At 41.0% G+C, this 25,951-nt stretch overlaps 1 long non-coding RNA gene across 1 annotated transcript in view; it reads right to left on the bottom strand.

The window, feature by feature from the left end:
• Positions 1-4,536: 4,536 nt before the first annotated feature.
• LOC137646940 (uncharacterized) overlaps positions 4,537-25,951 on the bottom strand; it is a 21,704-nt gene continuing 289 nt past the window's right edge. Inside the window, exons 2-4 of the long non-coding RNA XR_011045499.1 lie at positions 25,073-25,856; positions 24,491-24,651; positions 4,537-4,623 (exon numbers count right to left, since the gene is read on the bottom strand). This is a non-coding gene — a long non-coding RNA (uncharacterized lncRNA). The remainder of the gene's footprint in view (positions 4,624-24,490; positions 24,652-25,072; positions 25,857-25,951) is intronic.

Genomic DNA, 25,951 nt, shown 5'->3' with positions numbered 1-25,951 from the left:
TTGATCTTGAATCCCAAGTGTTCCAGGAACTGGATCACTTCCTCTGAGGCTTGCCTGCACTCTTCTTCGGATGCTGCCCACACCAGCCAGTCGTCCAGGTAGGCTACCACCTGGATTCCCTTTAGGCGTAGTTCATGAATGACTGCATTCGCAAGTTTGGTGAATACCCTTGGAGCTATGTTTAGTCCGAAGGGCATGGCTCTGAAGACAATGTCTTCTTTGTAGTTTGAATCCCAGGTAGGGGGAAACTTGACAGCTGATCGGAACGTGCCAGTATGCATCCGTCATGTCTATGGAGACACTTGTATGACCGTTTGGGCAACAGGGTCCTGATGTGGTGAAGCGTCAGCATTTTGAACTTGTAGTTCACTATGAACTTGTTGAGTGGTGACAAGTCCAGAATTACTCTGAGCTTTTCAGAGTCCTTCTTCGGAAAACAAAATAGCCTTCCTTGGAATCTGACAGACTTTGCCTTCCGTATAACTCTTTTGCTCAAGAGTTCCTAACATATTCTTCCAATATGGGGGTTGAGTGTTGAAAGAATTGAGGGATGGTTGGTAGAGTTGAGCTCCAACTCCACCCTAGTCCGTTCTTGATTAGGAAAAAGTCCGACAGCTTGGGGAGGTCTTCGCCAAACTGTCATCCGGCAATATCTGCCTCCAGCTTCCCGACTGTGAAGGTGTTGTGTACATCCTTCCAGTCCGCATCGTCTGATGGGAAGGCAAGGGAGAAGGGTCTACACTCCTCCGGTGTAGGGCACGGTTTCCCTGCCTTAACTGCCTTGAGCCCTTTGTCCATAAAGGGAGAGGCACGTTTAGGATCAGCAATGAAGGACAGGTGCTTCTTGGTGAGAGCCGGCACCTTAGAGCTAGCATAGGCCCTCTCTTTCAAGGTGGTGGTATATAGGGCCTAAGCCTTAGAGAGTTCAAGGACAATAGTTTCCTTCGGCTCTGTTTCCTCTCTGGATGCAGGTTCCGTCCTGAGTGACATAGCAACCCGGGTACGGCCCTTTGCTGGACCAGAACTCAATTTCCTCTACTAGGACAGTGCCCAGTTTTTCTGAGCGGAAGATCTTCCCGCCCGACATGGGCATGTGCTCTGCATACCTCCAGGGGTTAACGTCAGAGAAGGCGAGGAGATCTTTAACGTTAAGCTTCTTCGGGGCCAAACGTGTCGCAACTAGCTGATGCATCTCAGCCCGAATAGAGGCCGCCTCCTCAGAAGATTTCTTTTGAATGTCCTGCATCATGGACAGCAACGAGTGCAACGTACTCGTGATCGAATCTAGTTGAGGTGCAGTGGAGGAAGTCGAAGGCACCGGCTCATTCACTGGGGCCGATTATACCGAAATCATTTCGGCTTTCTCAGTTTCCGTCTCAGGTGGAACATCATCCACCTGATCCAATTCCTCCACTAGGAGATTGTTCTCGGTCTTCTCTGAGACAACTGACATGTCTTTAGTTGGATGCTCTCCAAGGCATCCGAAACTTCAGATTCTACCGGAATCTGAACCAGGGGAATCTCAGGTTGAGCCTGTGGAATAACTTCATCCGAAGATGCCCTAGGGAAAAGACAAGCCCTCATCTTTTCATTAGGAAGATATGGGCCAGAAGTATTCTTCTGGAAACCCGACCCATTTACGCAGCATTTCCCTTGCTGCATCCCTTGACTCAGTGGACTTTTGGTCATCAAAAGCCTCTCTTACCAGTTTTTCACAAACGGGTACATACCTGCGGGTCCCAATACTTGAGAGCCCCCTTGGTGACTGCGCAGCGAGCATGGGCCCTGCACATGTCGTGGCTGCAGAAGTTCCTACTGCGGACCCTGCAAAAACAATCCCACACTCGGGATGCTCCTCCTGTAAAGAAAGGAATAGTCTAAGTATTTGGTGAAATTCTCAAGTTTCAATATACATATAATATTTTATATTAGCTTGGATAGGGTAAGCTATAAATAGGAAAGACACCTACATATGTTTCCTGTCCAGCCAATTGCTATGACATCCTCCAATATTGAAAGTAGAATTCTTAAGAATTTTCAGAGGAAGACTATATCCTATGATATAAAGTGTCTCTTAACACAATCTTCCAATTTCAATATTGGGAATTAAGGACAATAATTGATCATAACCATCAAAGGAAGAGAATCGCTCTTTTATATGTGATGGTCTCGCAAAAGGGCTTCCCATTAAGCACCTTGTAGGTTGGAAAAAAAATTTGGGCTCAGCACTGACTGTTTGGTAAGAAGTTGCCAGTCCTGTCAGGCCTGCCGGCACCTGCCGGCCTATTCTGGGCTATTGAAGGCAATTATTGTCTTCATAAAATTGTGTGATAGGCCGCCAGCAACGGCTCTGCTGGCTTCCGGCGGTCTCTGCCGGCCGGCAGTGGCTCTGCCAACTGCTGGCGGCGGCGGTTCTGCCGGCCAGCAGCCGAGGATCCTTCCGTCAGGGGGACCCAGCAGCAGTCGGCGGCAGATGACCAGGTATGGGTGGCCGGCTGACGGCCGGCAACTCAGCAGCCGGCAGTCTGTCCCCGATTGTCAAATGTCTTTGGGTTGTCGGTCAACTATGTTCCCCAACAAGCGGCGGCAGGGCAACTGCCGGCCGGCAGAAAATGGACATGGCCCAGTATGAAAGTACAAGAGAAAGTGAGGATGGAGGAAGAGCCGGCTTGCATCCAGAATGAGGGTTCAAGTGGAAGGGGGAATTAAATTCGGGCTTCCACCCAACCATATCCCAGTCATAAAGGCTATGGAAGGCAGTCCAAGGGAGGACTGAAGAACACACTAAAGAATATGAGGGTACCCGCCAGCAGCCGGCGAACCTCAGGCTAGTCCTACAAGAACCCTAGGGTCAATGAGATAGCAGGGAGGGGGTAGGTGTCCTATAGGTAAGGTAATGACCTACGGCACTACCTAACCTAAAAGGATTCTGGTCACATGAAGCAACCTCAGGTAGGAGAAATAATTTCCCCAGGTTGGGTTAGTCAAGGGAGAGGATGTCCGTAGGACACCATCTCACAGGAGAGCAGAATCTCGTACTAGAGACCCTAGGCAGTGAAGAAATCCTTTCTTCGGTCTAGGGTCTACCAGCACAGGACTGTCTGCTAGGCCAGGGAAGGGGGAATTGTCATACAAAAACCCCCAAAGTATGGCCTAAGGAGGTCTAGCCTCCTGCAAGAGCAGCTTAACCTGACATGGGAAATCATTTCACCAAGACAGGGAGATGCCTAACAAGGCTGATACTCTCATGTCCTGTCCTAAACTCAAAACCGACTCAGTAGTTAGGAGAAAGAAAACTGAACGACTCTGTAAAACTTTGCCAGAACTCTCTTCACAGCAAAGAAAACTGAGAATAGCCTAGGCTAATCAGAGGGAAGGGGGATTGCTCTTAAATCTCCTAGGAGATTGGTATCAGCTTAAAAGGTATAGGAGGTGTCCGTCTCCCCTTAAAAGACAATACAAGAGCAATGGGGACATGTATGAAAGTATACTAAAGCCCCTAGGCTAGTAGCCTAGGAGCATTGAGAATCGTTCATCGAAACTCTCTGTATACTATCATGGAAGAGGAAAGCATAATTAAGTAATATAAATGTGTAAAATATTGCCTGTGCTTCAATAAAACTTTACCAGGAAGGTTATATCATGCATGAAGTGTGTAGGTGCCTAGGCTAGGAAGCCTGGCACTCGTGAGGCTCTATCATAAATAGCCAAATCCACGACAACAATGACATAATATAAGAATCCCTAGCCAAATATCTAAATAGCTAAAGTTATTCAAGCGTAGAAATACTGGGAAAGGGTCGTTCTGGCTAACAAAATGAACAGAAAGAACGACCGCGTCTGACGCCATCCGGCTGGCCACAGCTCGTTACGTTAATTACGATCTCAATCGAAAAGCAAAACTGGCAAGAGCTTACATTTACACAAGATAAAGATAATACTTAACTTTCCAGAAGCTGATGAGGCTGGGTAAGACATCATAGCATCCAAAACAATCCAAAATAGCACGAGAGAACAGGGAAAACACCGGTCAAGCGAAGCTACAATATAAAGAATGACTGGTGCCTCGCGGTGGCGGATTGGCGCACTATTTGCAGAGCAGTAGGGAGCGTCGAGAGCGATGTCTCTGTAACGACTCTCCTTATTCTTGCCTCTTTCCCCTCAAGAGAAAGCTCTATTGTGGGCGTAGATAGCCCCGAGACGTGTCAAGAATACGTCCTCTGATATTACATTACGCGATATCCCTGCGTAAAATTTTAAGGGATATTCGCTCCAGGAGTTAGAATTCTGGATACCTTTGGTAAATTCTCTGGGATATATCACTGTAGGTCAAATATACCTAGGAAGCTACCTTCGAAGGAACTTCCGTCATGACGACATGGCCTAATCCCAAAAAAATTATATTTATTTTTAATTCCACAAATAACTATTGCAGTAAGCTGAATGAACTTTGAATTATCAATTATTTTATAATCCTTATGTATACAACACGTAACTTCATCTTTCATAACTTCAAGTAAACTAGAGGAACATCTTACCATTCATTTAATGTAGCAGGTCCCATTATGATACAAGAATAATCCACTTCAGGCCAGAGTATTCAAACAATTCACATCAGGATATCTGAGGAAGAACAGATAAATATTGGTACAGTATATTTTATCCTAATGTATACATAGGATGGGTTATACCTAAAAATAATTGTCTAATTGTGCCGTGAATTTTTGGGTGAATTGATACATCTAAGTGCCTTCAAAAACACAGAAGACCACCAATTTACTTTCTCAGTTTGAGTTTGAGGAACCTGGAATAGGTTTATGTTGCTTCCTTTGGTGAAAGCATCAAGTTCGTTGGATTTACAGGTGGTCTGACGAAAAGGTAGAAAGATAGGGATAGAGGTCAAAGTAATTAGTTTCTTTTTGATTATTGTGACGGGTTAAGTAGGGAAATCAGAAGGATCTTAGCGATACGCTTCATTGGTAAATATTGGAAGGAATCTTTCAACCTGTTCTACAGATATCTGCTGAAGGTAATGGTGTTAAAGAATCCATAGATGCATAAGGACCTTGGAAAATTCTTGCTACATACACATGTCACATATGTTATGTCTGTTACTTTTGATCACAGGATACTTCTCTCCTACTTTCCTATTAATTGTCAAACTTAATCGTCCTTCTTCGCAGTCAATTCTATTTAGATTGGGTAGAGGACCCAGTATTTACTGGGTTTCAGCCATGGACTTTGAAACGATAACAAAATTAACCTTAACTGAGGTTTACTGTTGATTCAGTAATTGAAAATTCCACACCACTTAATTTCTCTTCCTTCCAAATAAATAAGAGATTCTGGGTTTATATATCAATCCAACACATTAGCTTTCTTAGGAAACTAAGCTCCCATCAGTTCTTCAGTATTAAGAAAAAGGATGGCTCAGTCTCCTGAGATATACCCTAAGACCCATTGCAATGTTAGTACCGATCTTTAAATAAATATTGTATATATTATAGTAGTACACATCTTCAAATTACCACACTACAATGACCTCCAATCACTAGTTAGGGAAGTTTCAAGGATTCATCCCTATAGGCTGCAGGAAGAGCTATATTGTAGGTCTCAACGAACAATCATAAGAGCAGTGTACTAAATACACCCAAGCACCCAACAAAGATCACTGCTGAAAATACAGTGGAACTTGGAGCAACCCTTCTGGACTCAATCGGCAACCAAAGAAAGGAATGCTGGCACAAAGTCATAACCCATAACAAAAAACCTAGGCAAATATCAATAAATTGAACTTAGAGAAGAAGCCATATCCTACATTAGCTGTTGTAACCCCCCACGAGCTACAGCACCAACTGCTGCCGAACAGCAAGCCTCACAACAAAGAACGGGGTTTCCTAAAAAGGAGATTGGGCATGGAATTTAATTGAATATAGGATTTAGGCATTAAGCCAAGCACTGGGGCATCAAAGGCCATTCAGCGCTATATAACGAAAATCATTCAATCATATCTGTACACTCACACCATTTAGTATCATTTTAACCTTTAATACAAATCGTAACACTTTCATACAATAAAATCTAGATGTGAAATAAATAGGGATTAAAAGGGTAAAATAAAAAAATTAATAAAATCAATTATAGCTCGTAATATAACCCAATACTTTGTATAAATTTTCTCAAGTTCAGGGTATTACAGTTTTCCCCCAGTATATCTCTTAAAGGTTTGTCCTGGAGTAAATGTGTCCTCCTCTGAAGATTAAATACAGGACAATCGACTAAAATATGTTTAACATCCATTGTCACTTGACAGGTATTACAAAGAGGGGCCTGTCTCCCTTCCCCACGATTGGGCATGGACCGTATCATGCAAGATGGCGATGACAACTTGCAAATGTTCACCTTAGAACTAAATGCTGCCATGAATCATCTTAAATCTGGTAAGGCAGCCTGTCTAAATGGCATAAAATAAATTGATCTTACAAAGAGAATGGCTCCCGTTGCTATTAAATTCCTGTGCAATGACCAACCAAATCTCAGACTTGGAGGAGAGAGATTAGTGGCCTTGCTGAAACCTGGGAAGATCCATCAGCTCCAAAAGTTTTTGACTAATATCCATATAAGGCTGATTCACACCAGACACTCAGCTCACGCCCAAGTCACGGTCAAGCTCTCACTCAGCTCATTTTACTGATGTGTTCACATATGCCGCTCAAGCTCTCCTGAGCTCAGTTTGCTTTGTGTTAGCATTGGTGAACCATGTGTGATTTTTCGGCTCTAGAATTATCGGGTATAGCCATGGCGCTGGATGAGGAAGAGGGAGAGAGAAAAAGGAGGAGATTTTGGGTGCATCCTATGCTAGTGAAGAGTGAAGGAGAATAACACTTCATATCCTCATCTTATAGATGATGAAGAAAAATTCTTTATTTCCGCATACCAAAAGGGACATCAAGAGTATATTTTATCCAAAATTGGATCAGATATAATGAAGGAAGACACCTCTCGCTCAAGTTTGAGCACGTTTAAAATATCTGTTGCTTTGATCGTGAGCTTGACTGACCGTGACTGGAGTGAAGCAAAAATGATTGACTGGATGGTTTGAATACTCTGCCTGTTTATCATTAAAGAATACTTGAGCGCGATCAATTGCGTGAACGTGTGTGAGTGAGAGTGTCAGGTGTGAATCAGCCCATAGTGTATAGTGTATCATGTACTGTACAAATTATAAAAATGAATAATCCTACCAAATAACCAACTGTCGAAGAACGACTGTTGACAGAGCTGACTTTAGACCAGGTCAAATTCTCCTGCAGTCAGGTATCAAAATCTAATGCAATACATATACGGATGGGTTTGAGGAGAAAAAATAACCATTACAGTATTTCTCGACCTTACAGTAGCATATGACACTAAACCTTTCCATAATAATTCCCATATATAAGAAAGAAGAGGGTGAACAACCACCAAGGTACTGTACTTCTCTTCCACATGCAACTGAAATAACACTTTCTAGCACTTTAGTAAATACATATCTGAATCCCTGCTACCAGAGACCCAGTGCAGATTTAGGAAGAGAGGAACCATAAGCAGGATTTTTATCCGTAAGCAAATACAACCGAAATTGAGGGCAAAATACAAACTTATACAGTCCTTAATGAACGTACCAAGGCCATTGACAGTGTCCCGTAAACTCCTACGAAAGATACTCTAATCCATATTCCAACAACTTGTGAAATACTTTGCCTTTTTCAATCAAATGTGGAAGTGAGAGTCAGTAGTAACAGCTTTGAATTAGTATCCGTTCCTATGGAATGTGAGTAAAGGGCGATTCTCATGTCGCTGTCCTTTTCAATCGGTTAGTTTCCTCTATAATGACTTTATTGCAATTTCAAGTTTAAGAAGAAGACTATGCCCCAATAGATTACCAAATGGATGGTAGCCTGTTTAATACAAGATACTTACAGGGACAAGGCACATCTTTGCTCAAAGGGTTAACTACTGTACTGAAATTGTTCAGTGGCTACTTAACTCTTAGCGAGGGTAGAAGAGACACTTTAGCTATGGTGAGCAGCTCTCCTATACTAGATTTTTTTTTTTTAATGAAGCGCATTTGCACAGACTCGCAGCAGTGCCCTTTTAGCTCGGGAAAGTTTCCTGCTATCTGATCTTGTCCAACCAATCACCGATCAGGAAACTTTCCCGAGCTAAAAGGGCACTACTGTGAGTCTGTGCAAATCAGCCTCGCTAAAAGGAATTGACTATAGTAGGACATTCCAAAATCAAACCCTTGTTCTGTAGTCTTGGGTAGTCTTACCATCTGTACCATGGTTTTCCACTGCCTTGTGGTAGAGTTCTCTTCCTTGTGGATACATTCGGACAATTCTATTTCTCTTCTTGTTTTTTAAAGTTTTTATAATTCATATATGAAAGATTCTTTTTAATGTTAATACTGCTATTAAAATATTTTAATTGTTAATTAACTTTAGTTCATCTGTATCCCTATTTCTTTTCCTCACTGGGCTATTTTCCTTATTGGAGCCCTTGGGCTAATAAAACTTTTCCAACTAGGGTTGTAGCTTAGCAAGTAATAATAACAACAACAACAACAGCAATTGGCCGACCTGCAATATGCTGATGGTTACACTGAGCCACACCACAGTCAATCAATTACATCTTAATACCTTATCTTTAATGTACCAGGCACTTGGCTTTGGATGAATACTAGAATACAAGTTCTTGTAAAAAAAAAAAAAAAAAAAAAACTGAACAGAATCGGAATGCTTCTGCTAATGTCAGAAATGCCAGTTGTACCTTACTGTGTTTCAAATCCAATGAAAGTGTAGTTTCATCCCCTACTTAGATAGAAGAAGAGTTGCTCGAGAAAATAAGCAGGGCTTCACGTGATTTTGGGAGGCTGAAGACCAGGTTTTATAAGAAAAATTGAGACTAAACATAAAATCTGTGTATATAGAGTAAAGCAGTATCTACCTCAAACTCCCTTTATGGTTCAGAGGCTTGGGTTATATCAACCACATATGCATCTATTAATAAATTGAACTTAGATTAGATTAGCTTTAGCAGGCCCCCCCCCCCTCCCCCCCAGTAGTGCACTGACTGATGCCAAATGCCATGCCTCACAACAAACAGTGGGCTTACCTACAGAAAATGAGACAGGGCATGAACTGTTATGCAAGGAGACAAACTTCCAACTGTTCATCTTGGAAGAACTAAATGCTACAATGAAAAATCTCAAATCTGGGATGATGGCCAGCCTAAATGGCATTACAGAAATGATAAAGATCTTATATTTTGGAGACAAAACTAAAGCACGGCTCCTATTGCCATTCAATTCCAATGCAACGACCTACCAACATTTGGATTTGCGAGAGTAGTGGCCTTGCTGAAACCAGTTAAAGACCCATCAGCCCCCAAAAGCTATTGACCAATATCCTTATTTTGTATCCTGTACAAACAAATGATCTTGGCATTTTCCAACAAACTTTTGAAGAACAACTAACAGACAAATTGTTTAGACCTGGTCAATCCTGCTGTAATCAGGCATTACACAATAATACATTAAGGACAGGTTTGAGAAGCTGCAAATACCTGTAGTGTCTTAAGTTTGAATTTGCAGTGGCATATGACACCAAACCTTAGAACCATGGAGCACTCCTTCTGAAGGTGGCTCAACTATGCGGAATAACACGGAAGGTGGCTTAACTATATGGAATAACAGCTTAGTCCACATTATCAAATCATTTCTTACCAATTGACTATTCCTCGTAAAAATAGATGGCAGAAAAATCAGATGAAGGATACAGAACAAGGCCTTCCATACGGGTCAGTGCTGGCACCGATGATATTCAAGATCTATACAAATGACCAGCTGCAATACCACAACATCCGCAGGTACATCTATGCAAACGAAAAGTGCATTTCCACACAATCTCATTACTTCACCGCCAATTAAGAAAGGATTTCAAGTGCCCTGACTGCCCTCTCAACCTACTACAAAAAGTGGCACTTCAATGACAATAGAAGTAAAAAAAGGTTTGCGCCTTTCACCTAAACAATCACTAGGCAAACATAGCTAAAATAAAGTAGGGTGACAAAGAACAGGAATAGTCACCCCACCCCATTTTACTTAGGCATTCCTTTGATAGAAGGCTCTCTTATCGCGCACAAATAAAAGCCAACAAAGTAGCAACTAGGAATTGAATTGAATTGAATATGGGATTTAAGCATTAAGCCAAGCACTGGGGCATCAAAGGCCATTCAGCGCTATATAACGAAAATCATTCAATCATATCTGTACACGAAACCATTTAGTATCATTTTAACCTTTAATACAAATCGTAACACTTTCATACAATGAAATCTAGATGTGAAATAAATAGGGATTAAAAGGGCAAAATAAATAAATAAATTAATAAAATCAATTATAGCTCGTAATATAACCCAATACTTTGTATAAATTTTCTCAAGTTCAGGGTATTACAGTTTTCCCCCAGTATATCTCTTAACAGTTTGTCCTGGAGTAAATGTGTCCTCCTCTGGAGATTAAAAACAGGACAATCGACTAAAATATGTTTAACATCCATTGTCACTTGACAGGTATTACAAAGAGGGGCCTGTCTCCCTTCCCCACTCTTCATTAAATAATTGTGCGTTGCATGTGTATGACCAATAAGCAGCCTAGTTAAAATAATGGTATCCCTTTTACTTGTAGAATTACAAGATGACCATTTCTGGGTCGAACCTGTGGCACCGGGCGAAAAGTCCTTCTTGTATACCTTTTCTGATAAAAACCTTCCAATTATACCAGAGAAAGATAAAGCATGGAATGCTGAGGTTACAACCCTCGCGCGAGCACCTTTTGGGTGTCGTGTATAAAGCAAAGGCGCGTGAAATCCACTATTCACAGGTTGTCTTCCATTTAGTTAATTCCTTCGCCAAAGGGATGGGCCGATACAGAGGCCCTAGACACATCCCCATCACCGCACCACCCACGCCACGACGCGAGCGCCATCTGAACAACATCCTTCTTTTTGGAATTCAAAAGTGTTGAATGTTTTCGTTGTGCTCTCGGTCTTTTTTATCTATCGTGGATTTATTTTGTCATGTCCGAAGCTCCATCTTCACACATTCCAATGTTAAGTACCATAGTTTGTTTTGACAGTATTTTATTGTACCGGGCTTGTGTTTTTATATCCAGTATAGTCTGTTTTATTATCCCCGTCTGGCCGTTCATGGCGGCCATTGTTTGTTCACTTGTTGGGGAATTCATCTTTATCTGCCCGTTTAGTACTCTGTCACTTAGGTTCTTGGTTAAGTCCCTGGCCTTATGCCTTTAGAACCGTTATTATTTTTATTTTTATTTTTTGCTCATGGTACTTTTTGCAAGTCCAGCCTACGATCGAGATAGCGATTTAGCTTTGTTTTTGTTTAGTAACCGCCCGAGGCGTTCGTCACTCGACTCGGTTAAAGGAACAGTGCTATTTATTTTAATTTTTAACGGATGCTATTCTTCGATCGTAGTATTATATGGATGTACATTTTTATTTTATACGTTTATAATAGTGTTTTGTGATTTTTAGTCCTGTTTTTGTGTCCAAGAGAGCGGGAGATTGGGGTCCCCGTTTTCTGTTCGCAGTCACGAGTTACCCCTTTCTCTCGTTTTCTTTCTTAGCTTCGGTGGGGGAGCGGATTTCCCGTTTTCCGTTTTGTGCGTTCAGCGGGTTCTCCCTCCCTCACCTCTCCCCCTCTGGGTGGATGATAACTTACGAGTTATTTATTTTTCGTGACTTTTCAATTGTTAGCGTTATTTTGGTCCGTGTTTCGTCCTCTCCCCGTTACGGCTCGGGAGTAGTTATGAACGTTATCCACTCCGCCTTGAGTTATACTCCGCCACGAGGGATTCTCAATAACTTTCGTTCTATTGTTATATTTATATTGTTTACTACATGGGACGGGCTTCATATTGTTTAGATAAGACCCTCCGGTGGCCCTTACTTCGGTCTCAGGCCACGGCCATATCCACAATAGCCTTTGTTATTACAACTGTGTTGTTATTCACAATAATTATTCAGGACCTTTCTTCTCCCTCCGGCCTCACCGGAGATCGTAAATACGCTTTACTATAATCTAAGCTTTAGTCTTTAGCTACGACTTAGCTTTTTATCTTTCACAATTGAATTATTAGCCACAATTGAATTATTCAGGGCATCTCATTATCCTCCGGCGTCACCGGAGGTCGCCCAAACACTTAACACTTAAAGTTGCCTTAGCTAATTAGCTAAGGCTCCTTTATTCAGGACATTTCATTACGATCCGGGCTCACCGGAGCTCCGGCTTCACCGGAGGTCGCCCATACACTTCACACTTATATTTGCCTTGCCTTTAGCTAAGGCTGGTGTTTGTATTTATTTTAAGGGCATGTCACTGCTTCCCCGACCCTTGGAGGTCGGCGGATTACTTTAAGCTTATTATCCTTATGTCATTAACAGAATTGGGTGCATTACAAATATACAGACAATTGAATTTTAAAGTGCCAACAATGGTATGGGGCAGTATCAACTTAAAGTTAATAGTTAGTTGTTTGGTCAATGCAATATGGGTGCTTAGGTAATTCAGTGAGTGCCAGAACTCTAAAATAATAGGTTTTTATCCCTTATCAGAGTTTCAAGCATCACCAGACCCAGAAATAGATTTTTCCTTCGTCAAAATCCCTTTTATCCACCAATGGGTGGATTTGTTTCAATTTTGTATTGGTGGTCAGTTCAGACCATCGAGCTTGCCACTTATTTTTACAGTAAAGATGAATCTCACTTTTAAGATCTTTGTAAGGAATACTCAAGGGGGATGGATTACTTAGCCCTAAAGCTTCCTTTGCTGCCTTATCTACTTGTTCATTCCCATCCACCCCAACATGGGCAGGGACCCAACAGAAGTGAACACTGATACTCTTCCTAGATTGCAGAAGTACTAACCAGTCCTGCACCTCTTGTACTAGATGATGGCCTGGCTTAATTTGTTTTAATGAGAGTAAAACACTATTGGAATCCGTAAAAATTGTATAAAAACTATTTTGGTTGCCATTTTTAAAAATATGTTGGACTGCGAGAATTATTGCGTACAGCTCAGCAGTAAAAATTGAACAAGAGTATGGGAGTTTCCTTCTAATAACAATATCCCCCACCACAGCTGCACTTCCAACTCCTGCAGCCGATTTGGAGCCATCTGTAAAAACATGTTTCCCATGATGTTGAACAGCATGATTTAAAACCTCACTTTTCATTACCCTACTAGGTAAGGTATTTTTCCCTCCTGCTGTAAAACATACTTTAACAGGTGGATTACACCAAGGAGGAGACTTGGGATATCCTACCTCTGCTATCTGTGCTGTTAATAAGCCTACTTCTCTAGCATCATTTTTCAGCTGTACTTCCAAAGGCTTAGGCACTCTAGATCTGTCAGGAGCCCGATCTAAAGGCGCCCTAACATATTTACTGTTAGGATTGTTTTTCACAGCAAGGGACCTAGCTAAAAACCTCAAACTCAACTCCTCTCTGCGAATGGAAAGGGGAGGTATGCCAGAATCAACATAGAGACTGTCAATGGGAGATGTTCTGTAAGCACCTGTGCAGATGCGAAGCCCAGCATTGTGAACAATATCAAGTTTTCCAAGTAAAGTCTTTGTAGCTGACCCATATATTTGGCATGCATAGTCTAACTTGCTCAGACACAAAGATGTATAAATTCTAAGCAAAGTTGTTCTATCAGCACCCCAATCAAAATGCGATATCACTTTCAGAATGTTCAGTGACTTCTTAACCCTGATAGATAGGTCATTTATATGGGGACCAAATGTCATTTTCTTGTCGAAAAACTTGACACTATCCTCATATGGCAAAATACAATCATTTAAGAAAAGGGTGGGGATCTCTTCCCTTTTACGAGTACGAGTAAAGCGAATGGCTTTGGTCTTCTGAGGAGAAAACATGAATCCGCGAGAATTTGCCCATGCGGAAGCAGCATTTATTGCAATTTGAAGATTTTGGCATGCTTGTAGTGCAGATGATCCACTACAATAAATTGCAAAGTCATCGACAAATAGTGATCCTTGTATGCCAGGAGGTATGTGACAGCAAACAAGGTCACACTCAATACGCTGCCTTGGGGGACACCTTCTTCTTGCATGTAGGAATAAGATAGTTCTGACCCTACTCTCACTTTAATGGAGCGGTTTGATAAAAATTCTTCAATAAAAATGAACATATGTCCTCCTATACCCCACGAGGCCAATTGCTTTAAAATACCACCCCTCCAGGTGGTGTCATATGCCTTTTCGAGGTCAAAAGAGACACCCACCACCTGGTTTTGGTTAGAAAAAGCATTTGAAATTTCCCTTGATAACATCAGCAAAGGGTCTAGAGTACTTCGGTTCTTCCTAAAACCAAACTGTCTGTTAGATAAAAGATTTTTTGATTCTAGATACCACACAAGTCTGTTGTTGATCATTCTCTCAAATAGTTTACATATGCAACTGGTCAAGGATATGGGCCTATAACTAGATGGCAGTTCTGGGTCTTTACCAAACTTGTGGCCTGGAATTACAATTGAAGTATGCCAGGAATCAGGAGATTTATGGGAAGCCCATAGACCATTAAAGGTTTCTAATAAAAATTCCTTGGTATCCACTGGAAGATGTGATGATCATTTCATACCGGATGCCATCCTCACCTGGGGCAGTTAAAGAAGAGCTGGAGATAGCATTTTGCATCTCCTCCCTACTAAAAGGCAGGTTAAAAGCTTCAGTATTTGAAGAAGCAGGAGGAACAACAGATGTTGATGCTCTAATTTGTTGAAATGCTGGGGAATAGTTGTCAGCACTTGATACATGAGCAAAGTGCTTAGCAAGAACCTCTGCTACACCTTTGGGGTCAGATATATATCTAATATTTTCCCTTAATATTGGTAGAGGTTTAGGGACGAATTTACCTTGAAGTTTTCCAATCTTGTCCCATATTTCCTTTGAAGGAGTTTTGGTATTAATATTAGATATATATTTCTTCCAAGATGCTCTCTTTGCTTTATTAAAAATTCTTTTTTGTTTGGCACAGGCTCTGAGATATGCTATTCTATCTGCTAAATAGTTTGTCCTAAAGTATCTTCTGAAGCAAGTTCGGGTCACTTTTCTTGCGTTGGCACATTCTTTACTCCACCAAGGCACTACAGAGCGATGAGGTAAACCGCACGTTTTAGGTATAAACTTGATAGCATTATCATCAATAATATTTTCAAGATGTTGATAGGCATGCACTGGAGATGTAAATTCATCATATTCTTTATCAGTGTGTGAACAGTTTTCATAAGCTGCCCGTCTGCCTCATCTATCTTCCATTTTGGTGGACACTGAGAAGGAAGATTATGGACATAATTTAACATTATTGGCCAATGGTCACTGCCATGTAGGTGTTCATTTACTGACCAAAGGTAGTCCAATCGAACGGATGAGGAACAGATTGACAAATCAATGGCTGATGTAGAGTTGTGGAATACATCTTACCTAGTTGGAGAACCATCATTCATTAGTATTACATCATTGTTGTCGATTAATTCTTCAACAAGATTACCCCATCTATCGCACACATTTCCACCCCATAAAGTATGCTTTGCATTAAAATCCCCCATTAAAATAAAAGGGGCAGGAAGCTGATTGATCAAGTCTTGGAGGTCAGAAAGTCTAAGCCTTCTTGGATTACCAGCATGATTTAAGAAGAAAAGTTCCAAGGATGGTTCAATATACAGCGAGAATAAAGTAATTTTTTTTCCCGATATGAGTTCTAACTGCACATGCCTGTAGTGGTGTATTGAGTGGGATTGTTTCAAATTTTACAGATTTGTGAATAATAAAACCTGTACCACCTTGAGCTCTTGCAGCTTGCAAAGGAGGGGATCTACAAAAATGATAATTGAGTCCAGGATTAAATGGTTTGTCACTGATCTTGGTTTCCTGTAGGCAAATTACCTTCGTGTCTGAGTCCCTGGTTAAAGTTTTTATTTGCTCAATGCTAGTTCTTAGACCTCTGCAATTCCACTGGATGATAGACCATTATCTTTTGTTATTATTTTTCTTTGTCTCATTTGTCTTTTGGGACTTTTCAGATGAAGCCATGTAAGGCCTGGAGATGGAAGGCTTTACTAGGCCACCACTCTTCTTTTCTTTCTTTCTAGGATCTTTATAAGAGTCAACCTTACGATCATGAGCAGTAGGGCACTTACCTGACTTAGATGAAGGTGAGGATGATGGAGACCTTTTCCTCTTTGGAAGATCTTGTTTTCCTATCTCCATCAAATCAGGTAGAGATTCTGCCTGAGACAATACATTTAAGGTGGTGGAAGCCACATCGGCTTCCTTGGAGGATTGTGCTAGAACTTCAACAGTTCGAGCACTTAACCCAGAAGGCTGGGCTACTACCTCTAGGGGAGATGCTCCTATCGGTGACAATACTTTTGGTGTGTTGGACACCATATTGACCTCTTTGGAGGTTTGTGCTCTGGCTTTTATAGCCTGAGCACTTGACCCAGATGGCTGGGCTACTACCACTAAGGGAGATGCACCTGACGGGCCAGGTGCTGCCACTGGTCCCCCTGTGGTAGTAAGGGGTAGTGGATTATAATCTTTTGTTGGCATCTTAACCGCGCGAGCAAAATTAAGTTGCTGATTGAGTAAATGCTTTGCATAACCTATACTTATATGTTCAGCATTTGCTTTCAAGATTGCAGCTTCTTCATTCTTGTATTCTCTACTTCTTTTATCATTTGGTTTATGATTATCTTTACAGTTTGCACAGGTTGTATCTCTGTTGCATTGGCCATGTTCTAACAAAGAACAGTTAATACAGATCTTCGTATTATTACAGTACCGGGAAGGGTGACCGTACTTGAAACAATTAAAGCATTGTAAAGGCCTAGGTTTATGTTCTCAAACACGTACTCTTTCATTCTCAATAATTATATGATCTGGTATAACAGGGGTTTCAAATGTTAAAACTACCATGCTTGTTTGAGGGATCTTACTTACTTTCCAAACATTAGCAGGGCACATCTCCAGAATTTCTGGTTCTGAGAATTCATATAGATCTTTATCAAAAACTACTCCTTTACCATAGCTGAAGCTCATATGTGGTTTAATATCCTTAATAGGATCAATTTCTGCAATCTTCATACCACAACGCATGTGAGCTTGAGTATCTGATTTTGCATTAATCAAAACAGATTGCTTACCGTATCTACTAATATCCTTACTTTTAATTAAACCAACTTTTTTTTGTATAAATTTACTAATCTTATAATAGTTATAATTATCTATCTTTCCAGATGCAATTATCCATGTTGGGGGCTTGGGGGTTCTTACTTCTGGAAGTCTATGCTCTATTTCTTTTTCCATCCATTCTTCTGGTTTATATACCTCTAGGTGTCTTGGTGCTTTATCACATAAAGCCCCAGAAATCAAACAATTGTCAACTTTTATGCTCTAAATTTTTATTTGCTTCTAAAGCAATCTCAAAACTTGAAAATGATACCCAAGCTTCCCAAAAGCCTTTACTACCATTAAGCTCCATTAAAATTTCTTTGATTGCTCCAAATCTACAGAAGGCTTCATGAATTATGTCATAGCTACAACCAATTGGTATGTTTTTTAAGTGGAGAATTTTCAGATTTTTTGTTGGATCTGGTAATGAGCCAGAACCAGAGATAAAGGATTACGGTTATTACAAGCATCATTTTCCACCAGTGCCGATAAATTGTCTTTAACAACACTGGTCAAAGAAGTATTGTTGGAGGAATCCTTTTTATTGCCGAGGTTGTCAACAGAGCTTTCCCTATTTAAACAAGCAGAAGTCGTCAACGGTGTCTGGGGTTCGCCATTTGATCCAGGGGTACGGGGAATATTAAGTTTACTCATTAATTATTTTTTCAGGGGGAGGGAAGGGGTCATAATAACAATGAAAAAAAAAAACAATGGAAAAAATATAGTTTAAGGGAGAGAAAAAATTAAGACTGTCTGAAATTCCAAAGAAGACACCGTTAGCCTTTCCTGGAATTAATTTCTCCACCAATGACACCTGTGAAAGCTGCTTACCAAATGTCTACTCCCTACCCTACCACAAAGGGATGGTACCACTATGATTAGTGGCTCAAGTGTATGCCAAACCTGCTTGATGGGACAGAGCATTTCAAGAATACAATCATCCCCACTCTAATCATAGTGGCAGGCAAACCGGACAGAATGCCGAGAGTCCTATCTCTATAAAATCGCCAACCCCTGGAATCCGAAGGCCAAATTTCCTAAGAGATAGTTCCGCGTGCCAGTATGGGAATACTGACACTCCTAGGTGTCCAAACATTTTCAGGCAGTTGGCAAGACCACCACAGCTCCCACAATTGATTTTGAAATAAAAACCGATCATGGATACAATGTCCCCTCTAAAAAACCTGGACAGTGAAATGGGTAAAAGAGTTTTGACAGCAAGGTTGGAGACAGCTGATAATTATGGAGGAGGAATAAGCAATAAGAGGTAATAGAAAAAGAATGAGAGAAATTTAGAGTCAAACTGAGGAAAAGAAATTCCCCAGTTCGAGAGCCCTCTTCCCGTCACAAGCCTTCAGCACGGAAATGATATGCCGTGCTGAAGCCCAATGACTTCATCAAGGCATTCTCTCGTTAAGAGGGAGTAGCAACTAGGAATCTCCTCCACAGCAAACTCGCCAACACCAGCTGGGGAACAGACCCCGAGAGTCCAAGCCAATCATCCCTAGCACTTGTTACTCTACTGGGGAGTACTGTGCACCAATGGTGGATAGTGCCATAGGTAGTAGGTTAGCCAGGCCACCAGCCACTCAAGAGATACTACCGCTTGATTATTGGGTCCTTTAGCCCTTTGACTGGCCTGGCAGTAATACATTGGATCCTCCTTTCGAGTTAGGGCGGATTTTTCCATTGCCTACACATACAACGAATAGTCTTGCCTATTCTTTACGCATTCTGTCATCAGTTATACACATACTGCACTGTAATTGTTCAGTTGCTACTTTCCTCTTGGTAAGTGTACAGTAGAAGAGACCTTAGTTATGGTAAGCAACTCTTCTAAAAGGACATTCAAAATTAAACCATTGTTCTCTAATCTTGGGTAGTGCCATAGCCTGTGTATCATGGTCTTCAACCGTCAAGGGTTGCTTGGGGGTACATTATAGTTCATTTATAAAAGATTAATTCAATATCAGTGTTCTTAAAATTATTCTAGTTTGATAGTTCATTACTTTCCTTGTGGTATTTCTTCGTTTCCTTTCCTCAATGAGCTAATTTTCCCTGTTGTAGCCCTTAGGCATATAGCATCTTTCTTTTCCAGCTATGGATTGTAAAAATAATAATGCACCTAAGGTAAACCCAAAGCTAAATAATTCCTACCCGATTATTACTGGTACCATAAAATCAACACCTTCCATCTTTATATAAAATAGCCGGTATCCCACCAGCCCCTATACGGCAACAAATGCTAGCCAAAACTTCAAAGAAAGGAAAAATTTGGAAGTAAATTTTATCTTTCTAAAGGATACACACTTTGCGCTCTTCATAGGAATATACTTTTGGCGAAGCTGAAAACTAGACAAAACTTTTAACAGGGTTAACTATCCACCACTAGTAAGTGAGTGGGGTAGGGGGTAATAACTGGCTACCCTGCTCACACACACCTGAGCTATATCACCACATTATTACAGGCAGACTTGAAGGTGGACAGGTGATGGCAGGGCAAATCTGCATAAAAACCTCAACATTTTTATTGTTAGAAAAAATACAAATTGCGTACTTACAAATTTGTCATGTTCCGTCACTAAAGAGAAACTATGTTGCTCTTTATAGGGAAAGCTAGCTTATAGAGGAATCCCCCCCGACACCTCACTAATATCTCGGGCATATGCATGCAATAGCAGCCTGGCCAATACATGTGATTGTGTTTAACTAAGCAACCTGACTTGTCTAGTTAAGAATCCTTTGACTACCTGGAGCAAACCATTGGACAGCCATAGCCCAATTCCTCCTGCGATTGGGGAATGGAGACATACTTTATATGCAAATATACCAGGATACACAAGAGAAATAGTACGCTTGAAGACAGGAGGCCAGATTGCAGCATACTGTAGGTGCTGTACCCCACAAGGGAAAGACAAAATGATGCCCATCACTTTTTCATCCCAGACTAAATCACGGGAAACGTCTGCCCTCAACCATTTGCTACTTGTTCAGTAAAGGAGCTTGAAGCGTTTAGACCACTTGTTGTGCAGCCCCCACAGGACCAATGGAAAAAGTCTCCATGTCCCTGCGGGTTACGTCTTGCAGGTATTGAGGGGTGAAGGTCATCCGACTGTTTCAAACGCCCGCTTGAAGAACCTGTGCCACATTGGTTTTTCTTAAATGCTATGGACATGCTTATGCCTTTAACATAGTGAGCTCTGGGTTTTTACCCTCACGGGGAAGAGTCAGGGATTGATCTATTACCTCGCAGATCCATGCAGAGATAGTGTTCTTTGAAACTCTCCTCTTAACCCTTACCTTACTTCGGGGGCAAGCTCCTGTGATCTGTTTGAGGTAGCACCTAATTGCCCCCACTGGAATTACAGTAGTAGCAGTTATCTAGGTCATTCAAATTGCAAAGAATCAATCTGGAAGGGCTGGAATTAAGGATCTGCTACAACTGGAATTTGATTCTTTGCTAAAGGGATGAAGCTGAACATTACCTGTCCCCATCTCCTTGAATGGGAGACATCGCAATAAAGATTGTATAATTCATTGATACTCTTGGCTGAGGCCAGAACAAATAGGAAAGCCATCTTCAGTGTCAGGTGAAGATCTAATGCCTGACAGTGGTTTATAAAGCGCTCCTTTCAGAGACAGCAATACACGAACTAAGTTCCAGGGAGGCTGTAACTTTCGGCTGAGGACAGGTGTGTTCGAAACTCCTTATGTTTAGAATGAATTCCAACAAGGAAACATTAACTCCTTTTAGTTTAAAGGCGAGGTCAAGGCCGAGCGGTAGACTTTCACCGCCGAGATCGATAGGAGTGTTTCCTTCTGCAGGGATAACAGAAACCCCACTATCACTGGTAGTGGCATTGAGAAGCGATTCCCCTTCCACAACACCAACCACAGAAGACTGCCCATTTCGCCTGGTAAATGGCAACAGATGACTCCAAGGTTTCCGTATACCCTTTTCATAATTTGTTTGCAAAACACACCTCTCTGAGAGGAGATGCTGGATAACCTCCAGGCGTGAAGGGGTAATTCCACAGATCTGTGGTAAATCTTTGCGTGTGGATGCCTATAGGTCGTGTGTGATTGAGCTCCCAAGCCCTTCTGTGACCTGACGTAGAAGGTCCGGGAACCTTTCTGCATTGTGTCATGTCAGAGCTATGAGAGTCATCGACGGGTTTTCGGATGCCCTTACCTTGTCTAATATTTTTCTTACTAGGCAAAAGGGGGAAACGCATAGACGTCTACGTTGTCCCACTGGCGTTGGAAGGCATCTTGCCAGAGCGCTAGGGGATCTAGTATTGGGGAACAGTACATTGGAGGCTTGTTGTTTATTACAGACTTCATGAATAGGTCTATTGTTGGTAAACCCCACTAGTCAGGACTGTTGGCTACCTGATGCTCCAAAGACCACTCAGATGGGATTACCCAATTGTCTTCTGTCCATTTTAGCATTTCCACAGCTAGCCGACATAGGTCCTGTGAAAAGGTACCTCCTTGCTTGCTTATGTCAATTTTAGCATTTCTACAGCAAGCCGACAGGTGCTGTGAAAAGGTACCTCCTTGCTTGTTTATACAGCTAGCGTGGGTTGTGATGCCCAAATTAATTTAGGGCATCACAAACCGCTCAAATATTCGCCAGCTAAAAATCCAGTTTGTATGGCAAGAACGGGTTAAATGACTAATTGGCAACTTTCCTTCATTCCCCCTCACTCTCAAACCAGTTAGAAAATCTCCCTCAGTTGCTGCGACGCATTCGTTAGAACATTTGCGACGGTTATGCTAAGAGTCCCCCTCAATTAATCTCTGTTTTTTCGGCCATTAACTAGTAGTTTTGGATGAAAATTTCTAGGCCTCGAACTGATCATGACATTGTCAGGGTGATCGAGTGTCACCGATTAGGCATGAAAACCAAGGATATAGCTAATCAAACCGGAGTAAATGAGAGGCAAGTTAGAAGGTTGGTTGCACGCTCCTTGGCAGGAGATGGTACCCTCCCGTTTCCCCGACATGGAGGAGGGGCAAGGAAGAAGACTTCGCCTCGTATCATTCGGCTTCTGAAGAGAAATGTTGAAATGAACCCCCGTGTTACTGCCAAACAATTGAAGGAACAAAATTGTAAAGTTCTTGCTGACATATCAGTGCGAACGATACAAAATTGTTTGTCGGGGGAATTGAAATACAAGAAGGGCCCTGCTCGTAAGAAACCTTTCCTCACTAAACGCCACAGAGAAAATAGACTAAGATTTTGTAAGCAGCTTAGCCAATGGCCTGAGGAGGAACTCAGAAAAATCCTCTTCACAGATGAATCAACCTTTTATGTTTCTAATGCGACTGGCAAAAAAGTTTGGCGTCGACCGGGATCTGATCCCTTGGACCCCAAATTCCTCACTCCTACCACCAAATTTCCTGCCTATTTGATGGTTTGAGGGGGGGGGGTGTGGGATATGGTGGGGTTACAGAGCTTGTGTTTCTACCCCCCAAGCAGACTGTTAACAAGGAGAGGTATCTCTAACTGCTTCGTTTGCATCTTGAGGATTCGTTTCACCGCACCGATACATCAATCTTTCAGCAGGATGGGGCCCCTGCTCATACAGCTAAGGTTGTTACCCGTTATTTCAGGGAAAATAAAGTTAGTTTTCTTGAAAAATGGCCTGGTAACTCCCCTGATATGTCTCCAATCGAGAACTTGTGGGCAATTCTCAAGGCTCGTATCCGGAATGAAGACACTTCCACTCTTGCTAAGCTAGAGGCAGCGCTAGGGGCCGCTTGGGATAAAATCTCGAAGGAGCTGTGCGAGAACCTCATCAACTCCTTCCCCAAACGCCTTGCAGACGTCATCCAAAGGAAGGGTGGCCATTGCAAATATTAATTGAATGAATGATGAGTAATTACAAACAAATTCATAAATCCAAGTTGTGTTTTTTTATTTTTCTTGAATTTTTCTATCTGCCTTTCATTTTTTATCTCATTTTTTGCTCAACAGGACATCACAACCTGCGCTAGCTGTAAATGCCCAAGCTGACACCAGTGAGAACACCATAGTGAAAACCTGTGGTGCCGTGGACAAGCCGAAACACAGCACCTGGAACTGCTATTGCCGATCATCCAAGATGATAAATACTTTGATGACTGTTGAACTGGGATCTGGAAGTTGCATCCCTAAGTCCAGTGGTATCATGACGGACCCAGGTTTGACTGCCTGTCTGACTGTGTCTGCCGTCTTCATCCTGAACACAAGTTTGTTGAACAAAATTGTTCAGGGAGGAGAGGTTGATGACTGATCTCCAGCCTCCAGAAACCTCCTCTACAAGAAAGAGAAGCTTGGAAACATGTCTAGGACCTTTAGGAAAGTGACCTTCCCCAGCATAGTCTGGACCTTGGCCCAAAGGGACTTCACAGATCCCTTTGTATAGGAACTCTTATGCTACTGGTCATTGAATCGAAGGAGAGAGTGCGTGTAAACGGGACGTGATATCCTGCCCATAGTAAGGAGACCGTCACAGCTTATAATCTCACTAGATCACACCTAAATCTAAAACCTTAAACAAAAACATAAGTTCGATGAGCTTCAAGGTAATTCAGCATTCGGCAGTTCTTATTGTAACTAACCACAAAATTACCTTATTCGTTTATACAATCGGGAAAAACACAGACTAATCAAATCTACAGTATGAAAAAAAAATCTATAAACAAAAGTCGATCACATATATATACTTTGGATCTCGTAACTCTCGATTACCAGACCATTTAAAAATCTCTTGGTTATAACTTACACATTTTTCTGTTGTATATTGTAACCACTATACTGTAGTGATATAAAGTATAAGAAAAGTTTCCTAAAAATCAGTAGAGTGCATAGGCTATTTATCTGCAAAAGATTTCAGGAGGCAAACTCGAAAACTTGTCCAGTTAATGACTGAAGTGAACTCAAAAACTTGTCATAACTTGTCATATCGACTTTAAATGTCCAAAAAATGAAGTGGCTCAATATACAAGGGCAAAGGAGATGAAAGTACTATACTTTAAGGTTAGGTCCTGTACACGTGGTTCACCACTTAGCATGGTCGTACAGACTCAAGTTGTGACCATTGTCTTCTTGGACTCTAGTATCGTCGAGCCAGGTTACTGATAAATCTAGCATAAAAGACGACACTTCATTGACGTCTGACTTACCATATTGCTTGTAGTGGGGTCCAGTTGTAAAGGGTTCCAGCTGCGCAGAGTTTCACTTGTAGAAGTTGTTGGAAGTTCCACTTGTTGGAGTTCCAGTTGTTTGATGTTCTAGTTGTGGGGGCACAGTGCAGTTTGACGAGGGTAGCCTATTATTCAGACACCTGCAAAAGTTCAGAAATTGAATCATTTACCAAGGCTGGATATCTGTGGGTGTACACTATACATGTACGATTCCATTTTCTATTCTACACATTTCTGGACAAAACATACAAGGCAAAATATTTGCTAAAATTACCAAGTGGGACGAGTTACATGGTTTAAAAGATTGTTGTGTCAAATATCCAAAGCCCTCAATTGTTTTTTTAAAAGCAACAGGGCGTGTATTCATGAATACACTTTTTTTTTTTTTTTTTTTTTTACTAAAACTAGTATCTTCTAGTCTTTTATGCAAGCTATAATCAACAAAACTTTAGCATTTCATTGCTCAAACCTATATAAATATTATGGAACATCCACAACTACCTTTGGTTTGTTAATGTGAGTGAAACCTACTTTTCCAAAGTTCAAAATTCAGAAACTTACCTCACCATCAACGTTTTCCACATTTTGATATTTTTGGCGAGATTTGGGTCAGGTGAATGGCAGAAAGTTACATTAAAACTAGTCATTTCCATACATGTACTGTATACAGTCAATTCTATACAACCCAAGTTTATAATTACTAAATTATTATCATCAAAAGCCAAGTTACAACTTTGGTTTGAAAAGAAAAACAATTTATAAAAGCAGTTTTTTTTTTAAAACAATTACAACTTTTCCGTCTATTACATTTATTTATGACACTTAGCGCAGTTGAATTTATTGCATACAAGATACAAGGTAAATGGTAATTTAAATGATTTACTTCATTAATTTCCTTATCAATGTCTTGATTTTAACACTACAAACTAATTTTTTATCGTTAGGAATTTAAATTCATGACTTAATTAATTGTATTGATTTGAGATACTAAATGTGTACCGTACTTGACTGGTTTTTACATATTGAAGCGCTCTAGCCTACCATTGATTCAAAATAAGCCATTGGAATTTACACCTAGTAATATGTTTTGTTGAAGAAAAATTCCAATATATTTGTTAAAGGTTCTATCTTACTGACAGATTTACAATCTGAATTTAGCGTTGAGAAAATTGGACTGTTACATGAGATTTAGTTGATGGTGAACTTCAATTTTTTTTTCCAGCTAAGTAATTGAACACTTGACTCACACCGAGATACCGGTAATTTGGATTGTATTGAATTGGCTAATATACGGAAATGACTTCGTTCAAACGATCGTATGTTTCGTAGCTAGCTGTGTTTTTGTCTGGAAAGAAAATGAACTTATATTGAGCTTATTTGATGAAAAACATTCATAGTTCTCAAGTTGTGTAATTACACATATTATAGTTATGGGCTAAT

The sequence above is a fragment of the Palaemon carinicauda genome, chromosome 9 (assembly GCF_036898095.1).
Source record: "Palaemon carinicauda isolate YSFRI2023 chromosome 9, ASM3689809v2, whole genome shotgun sequence".
Taxonomy (NCBI): Eukaryota; Metazoa; Arthropoda; class Malacostraca; order Decapoda; family Palaemonidae; genus Palaemon; species Palaemon carinicauda.
Note: the sequence above shows the minus strand (reverse complement) of the source record. Positions and strands in the feature narration are given on the sequence as shown.